Here is a 13,692-nt window from a genome sequence, read left to right as displayed (position 1 = left end):
TGTAGTCTGTCAGGCTCCACTGTCCATGGCATTCTCCCAGCAAGAATACTGGAGTGGGTTGGCATTTCCTTCTCAAACAGTTAATAATAATACTGTATTTGAAAGTTGCTACCAGTAGATCCTCAGTCCATAGTTCATGGACTATGTTCATGGACTATTTAAAGGATCTAGTCCTTTAAATCTATTTCTCACTTCCACTGTATAATCATAAGGGATTTGATTTAGGTCATACCTGAATGGTCTAGTGGTTTTCCTTATTTCTTCAATTTAAGTCTCAGTTTGGCAATAAGGAGTTCATGATCTGAGCCACAGTCAGCTCCCGGTCTTGTTTTTGCTGACCGTATAGAGCTACTCCATCTTTGGCTGCAAAGAATATAATCAGTCTGATTTCAGTGTTGACCAAGGCTATGGTTTTTCCAGTAGTCATGTATGGATGTGAGAGTTGGACTGTGAAGAAAGCTGAGCACTGAAGAATTGATGCTTTTGAACTGTGGTGTTGGAGAAGACTCTTGAAAGTCCCTTGGACTGCAAGGAGATCCAACCAGTCCATTCTGAAGGAGATCAACCCTGGGATTTCTTTGGAAGGAATGATGCTAAAGCTGAAACTCCCGTACTTTGGCCACCTCATGCGAAGAGTTGACTCATTGGAAAAGACTGATGCTGGGAGGGATTGGGGGCAGGAGGAGAAGGGGATGCCAGAGGATGAGATGGCTGGATGGCATCACCGACTCGATGGACGTGAGTCTGAGTGAACTCCGGGAGTTGGTGATGGACAGGGAGGCCTGGCGTGCTGCGATTCATGGGGTTGCAAAGAGTCGGACACGACCGGGTGACTGAACTGAACTGAACAGTAGATCCTAAAAGTTCTTATCACAAGAAAATTGTGATTATGTGTGCTGGTGGGTGTTAACTAGACTTACTGTGGTGATCATTTCCCTACACATGTGAATGAATGATGCTGTACACCTGAAACTAATATGATGCCACATGTCAGTTATGTCAATTTACACAAAGAACTGTTAGTTGTAAATCATGCTTAATTTATTATGGTTTGTGATAGCAAGTGAAAGGTAAAACTTGCAGAGGAATTTGATCCAAAATAATGTATGTTATAGTTGAAAATAACAGAATGTCACCTCAAATTCATTTGTGTTTTACTGATGATTTGTGAGCCCCATGTTAAAAGTTTTACTTTTTCTAAGAACTGCCCCTTCATACATATTAGCAGCGTTTCTCGGTCATTTTTTTAACTGTATAGTGCCAACACTGAGGTGATTATTGATACTTTTTTGATGTCCTACTATATTCTATTTTAATGAATATTTTAATAAATATTTTACTGAGGCTAATTTTAAGGCATGGCCTGTTACCTCTGCCTTCATTATTACATTTTTATGAAATAGTCTTTTGTCTGTAGCATATACACTATTGATGTACTCTATCAAAGATTATAAAAATATAGTCAGCATTTTATCTATGAGATTGGTTATTCATCATTTTAGGTCCTGTAATATTATTTCTTTAGGTCCTGTTTTGAAAGCTCTCTAAGGTGTGAGATTAAAATTTACCTCTAATTTCAACCACTGTTCTTCTAATACTGTGTGACAAAGTGAAATACTTATTTCCCCAACTAATTAAAGATGCTACAGTCCATAGGGTTGCAAAGAGTCAGACATACTGAAACAACTAAGCAGACACGTGTGTGATCTTAGCTTCCTGACCATGGATCAAACTCATACCCTCTGCATTGGAAGGTGAAGTCTTAACCGCTGGACCATCAGGGAAGACTTTGCCTTTGTTAACGAAAAATTCTTTCCATTGCAAGTTTCAAATCTTATTAATTTTTTAAAGTATTTAAGCTGCAGGGGAAATTTAGAAAGATTTTCATTTGAATGATATGGGAATACCAGACCACCAGACCTGTCTCTTGAGAAATCTGTATGCAGGTCAGGAAGCAACAGTTAGAACTGGACATGGAACAACAGACTGGTTTCAAATAGGAAAAGGAGTGCGTCAAGGCTGTAGCCCTTGGAGATCTCATGAAATCTGCCATGTCTATAGCATAGTCCATGGGTCGCAGAGTTGGACACGACTGAGCGACTTTCACTTTCACTTTCATTCAATTTAATATATCTATCATAAGAGTTACATTTTTACCATCTTTAATTTCCGTTGATATTTTGTCTTAACTGTTCTGAAAAAGCGAATCACTAAGTTTTGTAGGATCAAATTTTGTTACTTAGAACCTTTTTATGATCAGGTAATGCAAATTAATGGTAAAATGTTTAGTATAACACATTACATTTCTTTTTTCTAGATTCTCTCTTTCTCTTTCTCTCCCTCTCTTTTCTTTCTTTTTTTTTGGCCATGTGGCTTCCAGGATCTTATTTTCCAGACTAGGGATCAAACCCATGCCCCCAGCAGTGGAAGCACAGAGTCTTAACCTCCAGATTGCCAGGAACTCCCTCTTTTTTCTAGTATTAAAGTAAAAAACTATCTTCTTTGCAATTATCTGATTATTATCTGCTTGTTATTTAAGGCAAGTTTTTCTGAGGCTTTTCATATGTCATTTCATGAAAAATTGGGCTCGATAAAGGACAGAAATGGTATGGACCTAACAGAAGCAGAAGATATTAAGAAGAGGTGGCAAGAATACACAGAAGAACTGTACAAAAAAGATCTTCATGACCCAGATATTCATGATGGTGTTATCACTAATCTAGAGCCAGACATCTGGGAATATGAAGTCAAGTGGGCATAGAAAGCATCAATACGAATAAAGCTAGTGGAGGGGATGGAATTCCAGTTGAGCTGTTTCAAATCCTGAAAGACGATGCTGTGAAAGTGCTACAATCAATATGCCAGCACATTTGGAAAACTCAGCAGTGGCCACAGGACTGGAAAAGGTCAGTTTTCATTCCAATTCCAAAGAAAAGCAATGCCAAAGAATGCTCAAACTACTGCACAATTGCACTCATCTCACATGCCAGTAAAGTAATGCTCAAAATTCTCCAAGCCAGGCTTCAGCAATACGTGAGCCGTGAACTTCCTGAGGTTCAAGGTGGTTTTAGAAAAGGCAGAGGAACAAGAGATCAAATTGCCAACATCCACTGGATCATTGAAAAAGCATGAGAATTCCAGAAAAACATCTACTTCTGCTTTATTGACTATGTCAAAGCTTCTGACTGTGTAGATCACAATAAACCGGAAAATTCTGAAAGAGATGGGAATACCAGACCACCTGACCTGCCTCTTGAGAAATCTGTATGCAACAGTTCGAATTGGACATGAAACAACAGACTGGTTCCAAATAGGAAAAGGAGTACATCAAGGCTGTATATTGTCACCCTGCTTATTTAACCTCTATGCAGAGTACATCATGAGAAACGCTGGGCTGGAAGAAACACAAGCTGGAATCAAGATTCCCGGGAGAAATATCAATAACCTCAGATATGCAGATGACACCACCCTTATGGCAGAGAGTGAAGAGGAACTAAAAAGCCTCTTGAGGAAAGTGAAAGAGGAGAGTGAAAAAGTTGGCTTAAAGCTCAACATTCAGAAAACGAAGATCATGGCATCCGGTCCCATCCCTTCATGGGAAATAGATGGGGAAACAGTGGAAACAGTGTCAGAGTTTATTTTGGGGGGCTCCAAAATCACTGCAGATGGTGACTGCTGCCATGAAATTAAAAGATGCTTACTCCTTGGAAGAAAAGTTATGACCAACCTAGGCAGCATATTAAAAAGCAGAGACATTACTTTGCTAACTAACGTCCGTGTAGTCAAGGCTATGGTTTTTCCTGTGGTCATGTATGGATGTGAGAGTTGGACTGTGAAGAAGGCTGAGTGCCGAAGAATTGATGCTTTTGAACTGTGGTGTTGGAGAAGACTCTTGGGAGTCCCTTGGACTGCAAGGAGATCCAACCAGTCCATTCTGAAGGAGATCAGCCCTGGGATTTCTTTGGAAGGAATGATGCTAAAGCTGAAGCTCCAGTACTTTGGCCACCTCATGCGAAGAGTTGACTCATTGGAAAAGACTCTGATGCTGGGAGGGGTTGGGGGCAGGAGGAGAAGGGGACGAAAGAGGATGAGATGGCTGGATGGCATCACGGACTCGATGGACGTGAGTCTGAGTGAACTCCGGGAGTTGGTGATGGACAGGGAGGCCTGGTGTGCTGCGATTCATGGGGTCGCAAAGAGTCGGACACGACTGAGTGACTGAAATGAACTGAACTGAACTGATGTAAAAAACAAAATGCCTGTGTCATTTTCATGATAGATCAGATGTCTCATATAAGTGTTTTTAAATTAGTTACATAATGTCTTGAATTTTATTTCCTGGAAATACACAACCTATAATCTTTGATACCAACACTGTGAGCTTAAGTCCTCTCCTTAATACAGAGCTATCATAATTTTTTATTAAATCACTGTGGTCTTCAAAATTGAACATGTATCAGGAAGAAAAGTTTGTGAATGTCTATGAAACCCATATTCTGGGCCCCCAACTCTAGTGTTTCTGACTGAGTACAGAAGAATTTACATTTCTAACAAAATTTACAGAGGATACTATGACACCAGTCCAAGGAATTATTTTGTGAACCATTAATCTAATTTTTATTAAAGTTCACATAATACCTATGAGTTTTTGTGCCCTAACTTATGCTTTATTACAACAGTGTTTTTTTTCATTTTTATCAATTCAATTCTTTCCAGATTTACCACGAGGAAAGGAGTCCATATCTTTCATATGATGCTGGTTTTAAATCTTTATACTTAGCAAACAAAAACTCACCAACAAAAGTGACCTTAGTGAAAACGGTGGAGTCGAGAATTTGAAATCTCTATGCTGCCACTTAAGCAAAGATTACGCCTATGAAAACTCTCAGAATCAGCTTTTTTAGGAATCTGAAATCTAATTTAAAAACTTACAATCATCAGGGGAGTATTAAATGAACAAAGAAGTTGCCAAATTTTGGACAATATTGTAGCCTGTTAACTTACATGCCTACCGTCCCCAACTCCCCTAGCACCTCATGGGCTTGCTGGTGTGTTAGTGGGCCTTATGGACCTTATTCTCAGAGACTTACAGTCTTGAGCTTTAGCATGTCTGATGCTGGCACGGGCGATCAGCTAAGGGGCCTGTCTCTGTTCTGTCCACCTCACATTAGTTCCCAGAGCTGCATTGGCTTTCTGAGGGACATCAGTCAAAAGCACTAAAGACAAATATCTCAGTTGTTTCTTTGAAAAGATAACAAAATTGATAAGCCTCAGACTAGAAAGATAATGGCATCTGGTCCCATCACTTCATGGCAAATAGATGGGGAAACAATGGAAACAGTGGCTGACTTTATTTTTCTGGGCTCCAAAATCACTGCAGATGGTGACTGCAGCCATGGAATTAAAAGATGCTTACTGTTTGGAAAGAAAGTTATGACCAACCTAGATAGCATATTCAAAAGCAGAGACATTACTTTGCCAACAGAGGTCCATCTAGTAAAAGCTTTGGTTTTTCCAGCAGTCATGTATGGATGTGAGTTGGACTATAAAGAAAGCTGAGCGCCAAAGAATTGATGCTTTTGAACTGTAGTGGTGGAGAAGACTCTTGAGAGTCCCTTGAACAGCAAGGAGATCCAACCAGTCCATCCTAAAGGAAATTAGTCCTGAATATTGATTGCAAGGACTGATGCTGAAGCTGAAACTCCAATACTTTGGCCACCTGATGTGGAGAACTAACTCATTTGGAAAGACCCTGACGCTGGGAAAGATTGAAGGCAGGAGGAGAAGGGGATGACAGAGGATGACATGGTTGGATGGTACCACCGACTCAGTGGACATGAGTTTGAGTAAGCTCTGGGAGTTGGTGATGGACAGGGAGGCCTGGCATGCTGCAGTCCATGGTTTCCCAAAGAGTCAGACACAACTGAGCTACTGAATTGAGACTGATTAGGAAAAAAAGAGTGCAGGCTCAAATTATTAAAATCACAGATGAAAGAAGGTTGTTATTTCTGATCTGGCAGAAATAATCAGGATCAGAAGGCAACACTATGAATAAGTACACTCCAACGAATTAGACAACACAGATTAAATGAACAGATTTCTAGAAACACATAAAATATCAAAACCAACTCAAGAAGTAGAAAATCTGAATAAATCTGTAACAAAGACACTAAAATAGTAACACAAAATCTACTAACAAAGAAAATCCCAGGGTCAAATGGCTTCTCTGGTGAATTCTAACAAATATTTGAAGAGGAAATAACACTAATCTCTCTCAAATTGTTCAAATAAAAAGAAAAGAGATGGATAGGACACTTCATAACTCATTCTACAAGGCCAGTAATACCTTATACCAAAAACAAAGACATCACAAGAAAAGAATACTTCAGAACAATATCCTTTATGAATAAAAATACAAAATGCTAATAAACCAAATCCATCAGTGTGGTTTAACTTACAGAAATCAATCAACATAACACATGCTGATAGAATGGAGGGGGGAAAAAAAGCAATTGATGCAGAAAAGTTTTGATAGATTCAACATCCTTTCATAATGATAAAAATACTCAGCATGCTAGGATTACCTCATAAAGGGCATTATGAAAACCTCACAGATAACCATATTCAGTGATGAAAGACTAAAAGATTTCCCCCTTAACCAAGAATACTACAAGAAGAAGCCTAAACCTTTCACCGCTTCTATTCCACATTGTACTGAAACGTCTAACTGGAGCAATTCCTTAAGCAAGAAAAAGAAATAAAAGGCAACCAGACTGTACAGGGAGAAACAAAACCCTCTTTGCAGATGACAGAATCTTACAGGCGTACAAGGTCAGAGAATATACACACACATAATTAGAACAATAAATGAGTTAATGGAATTGTGGGATATAGGACCAATGCACAAATACTATATTTCCAGACACTGGAAATCTGAAAAAGAAATTATAAAAACAACTCCACTTACAATAGCTTCAAAAAGAATAAAACACATAGCAATAAGTTTAACCAAAAAGGAGAATGGCAGGGATGGGCAAAATAGGTAAAGGGGACTAAGAGGAACATACTTCCAGTTTTAACATAAGTAAGTCACGGGGATGTAATACACAAAATATGGAATGCAGTCAATAATACTGCAACACCCTTGTATGTGACAGATGGTAACTAGCTGATGGTGATCATCTTGTAATATATACAAACACTGAATCCTTATGTTTTATATCTGAACTAAACATCTCGCATGCTGCAACAAAGGTTGACGATCTCTCATGCCACTATGAAGGCTTGACAAAGCCAAATGAATAAGTAAACATTAAAAAAAACACTCACAGAATACCTCAACAGCTCTGCCATCACACATAATCTTAGACATGACCTTCTCTGTATCCACCTTTCTCCAGGAGCACAGGTACAACATTGCTTTTAGTACACTTCTGGTTCTGGTGGCAACTTACTCCTCATTTGCAAATTTTACTTTCAAATGAAAATCAGCTGGTGCCCACTGTTAGCACCCTCAGCAATTCCTTCACTGTAAAAGTTTTGGCAACCTCTTCTCACATATCCTGGAAATTTCTGAACAACTCGTGATGACTACAAGTTGCTCAAAGGCTTCTAATGCAAGGACCTGCCCCCTCTTGTTTCCATGCTTCACACCATTAAAAAAAGAAAGAAAGAAAGACAAACAACTAATGACTGGTTGATGACTAATGATTGATCCATTTGAACTGTGGTGTTGGAGGAGACTCTGGAAATCCCTTGGACTGCAAGGAGATCCAACCAGTCCATCCTAAAGGAAATCAGTCCTGAATATTCATTGGAAGGACCGACGCTGAAGCTGAAACTCTAATACTTTGGCCACCTGATGCAAAGAACGGACTCATTGGAAAAGACCCTGATGCTGGGAAAGATTGAAGGTGGGAGGAGAAGGGACAACAGAGGATGAGATGGTTGGATGGCATCACCAACTCAATAGACATGGGTTGGAGCAAGCTCCAGTAGTTGGTGATGGACAGGGAGGCCTGGTGTGCTGCAGTCCATGGGGTTGCAGTCACGTATGCCTGAGTGACTGAACTGAACTGACTGAATGACTGGTTACAGAAATCATGATCTTGAAAATAGAGGCTCTCATAAACCCTGAGTTCGTGACCCTCCATACCGCAGTACCCATTATGCTTTTAGTCAAGGAAATAGCACCCCGCCTGCTCAGAATGGCTACCTAGGCCTCCATAAAACGGGGTGAAGACAAGCCTGGGGCCCCTAGCAAACTATTACTACCCCTGCAGGAGGAGTGGTTTACCCTGTCCTCAGTCTCTTCCCGGAACTTTGGTGCTGGAGGAGGTCACCACGTTCTCTAGACCCAAGGCTACTGGAGAGAGAGACCCTTGGGATTTACTAAGTGATAGACAATTCCTAGACTGTGTCAGTGGCACTGCTGACCATCAGTGGATGGCCACTGTTCTCCATCCCCTAGCCAGGATGCCCCTGATAAAGGATGAAACAAAAAGGTGAGTACAGCCGACCACACTTGAGGCAGTCATCTCAGCACTGGGTGCCCTGGCGCATCTTCACATCATCACAAAAAATTTTCCCCTTCGAGGTAAAGGACTCTGGGAATCTCCTGACTCACACACATCCAAGCATACATACATCAAAAACTCACTCATGAGGAATTCCCTGGCAGTTCTGCTCTGGGTGCAGGTTTGATTCCTGGTCAGGGAATTAAGATCCCACAAGCTGCACAGTGTGGCATAAACAAAAACCCACTCATGTCTCTACATATACTAAGCCTTGCCATAATACGCCTTATATGTTTTGGAGTTACAGACGTCATTGATAGTAACCAGTACACACATTTCACCTCGCACAATAACACAATGCGGGCTCTTGGGAAAGACATCAATAAAACTCTCATGTTCCTGTAGATCACAAACAGCTGTTTTAACTTACCGACTTAGTGGTCTCTTCAAGCAACCCCTTTTACAATTCTAGTCTACCAAACACACTTCTGAGAGTCTCTACTTTGCTCCAGGCCCTTCGGGTGGCTTACACCTCTCAGCAACTTTAGCAATTTTTCCATTGTCTTTTCCTACATTTAAAGGGAGGTGTGTCTCACCTTCAAGTCCATGAGGCTCTTTAATTATGTCTCTGATAAGTTTTTGATCCTGCCCCCATTCGACATGGGCTGGAGGCAAGACTGGGTGCATACAATCCTGAGACCCTTTATCCATAGATTATCACATGGACTCACCAGCTACTCATTTGATAGGGGACCCATTTGAGCTAAACATCTACCACAAAAACAAAATTTTGATGCAGCAATTCCACTTCTGGGTATTTATCTTAAGGAAACAAAACATTTAACTCAAAAAGATATGCACCTCCATGCTCACTGTGGTATTATTTACAACAGTCAAGAAAGCAACCAGAATGTCCATCTAGATGAGTATTAAAGAAAAGGAAGTGCATATATACCTATAAATGGAATATTAGTCATAAAAAGATGAAAATCTGGCCACTTTCAACGGGAACCTTGAGGGCACTATGCTAAGTGACATAAGCCAAAGAAAGAATATAACATAATACTGTGTTGTATATATGAAAGTTGTTAAGTAGATCTTAAAATTTTCATCACAAGAAAAAAGCTGTAACTATGTACAGTGATAGATGTTAACTAGCCACACGGTGATCACTGTGCAACACATACAAAAACAGAATCGTGTACACCGGAAACAAAAATAATATTACATGAATTATGCCTCAGTGTAAAAGAACTCACATATTTTTAAATTTTACAAGTTGAATAGGTTTGGTGACTGAAATCCACATGATGAAATTTTGTTTGCAAACAGATAACAGAAAAACCAAGTGTGTTTCATTAATTTTATCCAAAGAAGGTGAGGGCTGGGGTGATTATTTCCTGAACTGGTTTGAAAGGACAGTGTGGATAAAAAGTTCTGTGCACAGCTGAGGCTAAAGCCAGCGTGTTGGTAAATCACCCACCATGCATTAGTGAGTGTGTTTCCACCTGGAAAACTGGTGCTCAGTCACATTGATAACCTACTGTTTGCCATGCAGAACAGGTCCAAATCTTGGAAAGGGGAAATTCTGCAGCATAAATTGTGATGCTTCTCTGATTTCCTCACTGCATCTGAAATTGCTGAAATGCAAGTCTGTGTGCTTGCCACACAGTGAAGCCAAATAATATCAAAACTTTGGACTATGGAACAGAGGAAGGTTTACTGCAGAGCCATGCAAGGAGATGGGTGGCTCATGCCTTAAAACCCCAAAAGCTCTCAGCAAAGCCCTCTCCTAGGAAGGGTGATGGAGGGGCGTGGTTAGTTGGTACAAACTTCTTGGCCTCAGCTCCTTTGTTTCTGAGGTTAGGTCATGGTCAGGAAACAATTTTCCTGTAAATCTCTACCAAACGAACGTTATTCTCTGTTCTGACAAGAAAGGGCAAGGTTCCAAGGCACAATTTCACCCTCCGAGGTCCCAGTCCGGCTAAGAGGAGGCAGATCACAGCTGGTGGCTCCCTGATGACAAAGTACCCAGATCCTGCCCCGCTGTCACCACCGAGGGAGCCAAGCACCCAGGACTCAACCAGCCCTCAGGCTTCCCAAGACGCCCTTCGTGGTGTGTGTGTGGGGTGGGGGGGCGGGGGGGAGGAGGGGCCGGTGGCTGTGAACATTGCTGTACATGTCATCTTGTACACGAGCTTCTTTTTAGAACAATCTGAGGTGGGAATGAATCTTCCAGAGGGGTTTTACTAATTATCACACCATCAGTAACGGCAAGACCCCTGAATATCCACGTCTTCTGCAACACTCGGTGCGGCAACCTGTCCGACCTTAATTCCCGAACCTTGGAAAACGTTTATTGGAGTCAGCAAGCAAGACTAGGGCTTAAGACAGCTCTCTCCCCTTCCCACCCCGGAATTGCCAATATGCTTGGAGTTTGCAGGAGAAAGAAATTCTTGACAGATTTCCCTGACGCAGCAAATGCCTGTCAGATCCTGCTGACATCATATCCTGTAAAAATCTTAAATATGCAAAGGAAGCGTCAGGCCCCAGCCCATCTCCGCATATCCGTGACCACATCCAGAATTCACGGATACAAAGGCTTTCCGGTGAACTTTCTTGTGCAAACGCCCTTGTTCACGTACTTACAACGCACTTAGCGTTAAATTCCCAGGAATGAGAAAGAGAACAGGACAATACGACAACTACCGTCTGCACGCGCCGCTGATACAGGAAACGACGCGCTCCGCGACGGCTTGTGTGGCGAGATGACAAGGTCTCTCGGAGGATGTGGGTCCTCCCACCACGGAACCTGGCTTGAGATGGGGTGGGGTAGGGCCTGCGGCTCCCGGAATCCGTTTCTGCCTGGAAACTAAGTTTCCCGCTTGAGTGGATTCTCCCTGCGTCGCTGGGCCTTACATTAACTACGTTCCCATCTCACATCTTCACGTGTAAGATTATATTATATACTGAGGGGACTTCTCTGGCGGTCCAGTGGTTAAGGTTAAATGAGACTCCACGCTCCCAATGCAGGGGCCCCGGTTCGATCCCTGGTTGGGGAAGATCCAATGTCGCATAGCGCGACATCCCCCACACTCCCTAAAAAAGGGGATCTTCATCTCTATTTCAAATAATGACAGGGTTTTAAATTTCCTAAAATTTTGTTTAGGATATTCTGTGTCCATGTTCATGTGGGTGTTGGTCTTCAGTTCTAATAGTACTGCTTGATTTTGGTATCAAGTTAATTTTGGTATCAAGTTAATCTCCTAAAACTAGTTGAGAAGAGTTCCATCCTTAAAAAAAAAATGATTTGAGTAGAATTGGAATTACTTCTTCCTTAAATGTCTAGAAGAATTCACTAGTGAAGTCATCTTGGCACAAAATCATAATGGGAAAACTTTAAACTGCCAAGTTAGTGTCTGTAATAGAGGCCACTTCAGAGTACTCATTTCTTCCTCAGTGAACCAGAGTTGTTGGAGTATTTCAATAAATTTTTTGGTCAGTTTCTAGTTTTTGTAGAGTTGTTGGAAAGAGTTGCTAAAAATATCGTGTACTCCCTGGAGCCCTGCCTGGGAACTGTCTTCCCTGCTAGAACTCAGCTGAGGACTCAGCTCCTATAGCAGATTTGAGGTCAGGGCTCAGGGCACAAGGGGCCAGAGGGGACGTGTCAAAGGGCAGCAGAGGCTCTACCCTTCTTTCCTGTATCTTGTGGACTCACTTTTCTGAGTTACCAACACTGGCCTAAGGTAGGCCACTGTTCATCCCTGGTCAGGGAATTAAGGTCTTGTGTGCTGCATGGCAAGCCCACACCAAAATTAACTAATCTTTGTTGTGATTTCTTTCTCAACCCAAATACAGTTTGTTTTGCCCAACTTTTTATTGGGCCAACCCTGAGAGAGAGGAAACCCACTGCTGTGAGATGACTGGAGTGGCGCAGCTGCTATATAAATCAAGGTTTTGTTTCATTTTAAATAAAAACTGAAATATCACATATAACCTGGACTTCGCAGGTAGTCCATTGGTTAAGATTCTGCACTTCCAGTGCAAGGGACATGGGTTCAATCCCTGGTCAAGGAACTAAGATTTCACACGGGGCAGCCAAAAATCACATTTAATTCTTTTTTTGGCCACACCATGCAGCATGGGCGAAGAAGGCAATGGCAACCCACTCCAGTACTCTTGCCTGGAAAACCCCATGGGCGGAGAAGCCTGGTGGGCTGCAGTCCATGGGGTCGCTAAGAGTCGGACACGACTGAGCGACTTCACTTTCACTTTTCACTTTCATGCATTGGAGAAGGAAATGGCAACCCACTCATGTTCTTGCCTAGAGAATCCCAGGGATGGCGGAACCTGGTGGGCTGCCGTCTATGGGGTCACACAGAGTCAAACACGACTGAAGCGACTTGGCAGCAGCAGCAGCGTGGGAAATCTCTGTAATTCTTTGAATGTTTTTACCGCATCTAGTGCTATCCTTTCATTCCTTATATTGGTAATTTTTTTTTTCCTGACCAATCTACCTAGAGATCCATCAATTATATTGATCCAGTTAAAAGACAGCTTCAGAGTTCACTGATTTTCTATATTTTAATTATTTTATTAATTTCTGTTCTTTATTCTTTCCTTTTGCCTACTTTGGTTTTAATTATGTTTATTTCTAATAGTGTCTTAACTTGGACATTAAATGTTTTAGTTCTTCCCTTACTTTCAAAATACTTAGATCTATACTTTTTTTTCTAATCTCAGCAATAACAAATCTTGATATATTAGGTTTCATTCCACTTGGTTCCAAATATTATGTAATTTCTCAGGGTCTTCCCTGATGGTCCAGTAGTTAAGATCCTGCATTCCCAATGCAAGAGGGCATAGGTTCAATCCCTGATCAGGGAACTAAAATCCTGCATGGTACATGGCATAGCCCAAAAAAAAAAAAAAGGAAAAAAATTGTTTTAACTTCCAAATATGTTAAACTAGGGTTTTTTAGCAGTGTTCTTTCATGAATTCTACTTTAATTCTCCTGTGCTTAGAGTATGTATCTTAATGATTTTAATTTTATATTTATTGATATTTTTATGGCCTAGAATATTTTCTTTTTGTGAAAATTCTTTGTGGCCCTTAAAGTTCTCTAAATGTTAATAAGGCAAAAGGTGGTAGCTACATTAGTTCCCACAAACTGAGT

This window comes from Ovis canadensis, chromosome 14, assembly GCF_042477335.2.
Source record: "Ovis canadensis isolate MfBH-ARS-UI-01 breed Bighorn chromosome 14, ARS-UI_OviCan_v2, whole genome shotgun sequence".
Lineage (NCBI taxonomy): Eukaryota > Metazoa > Chordata > Mammalia > Artiodactyla > Bovidae > Ovis > Ovis canadensis.
This window is presented reverse-complemented; position numbering follows the sequence as displayed.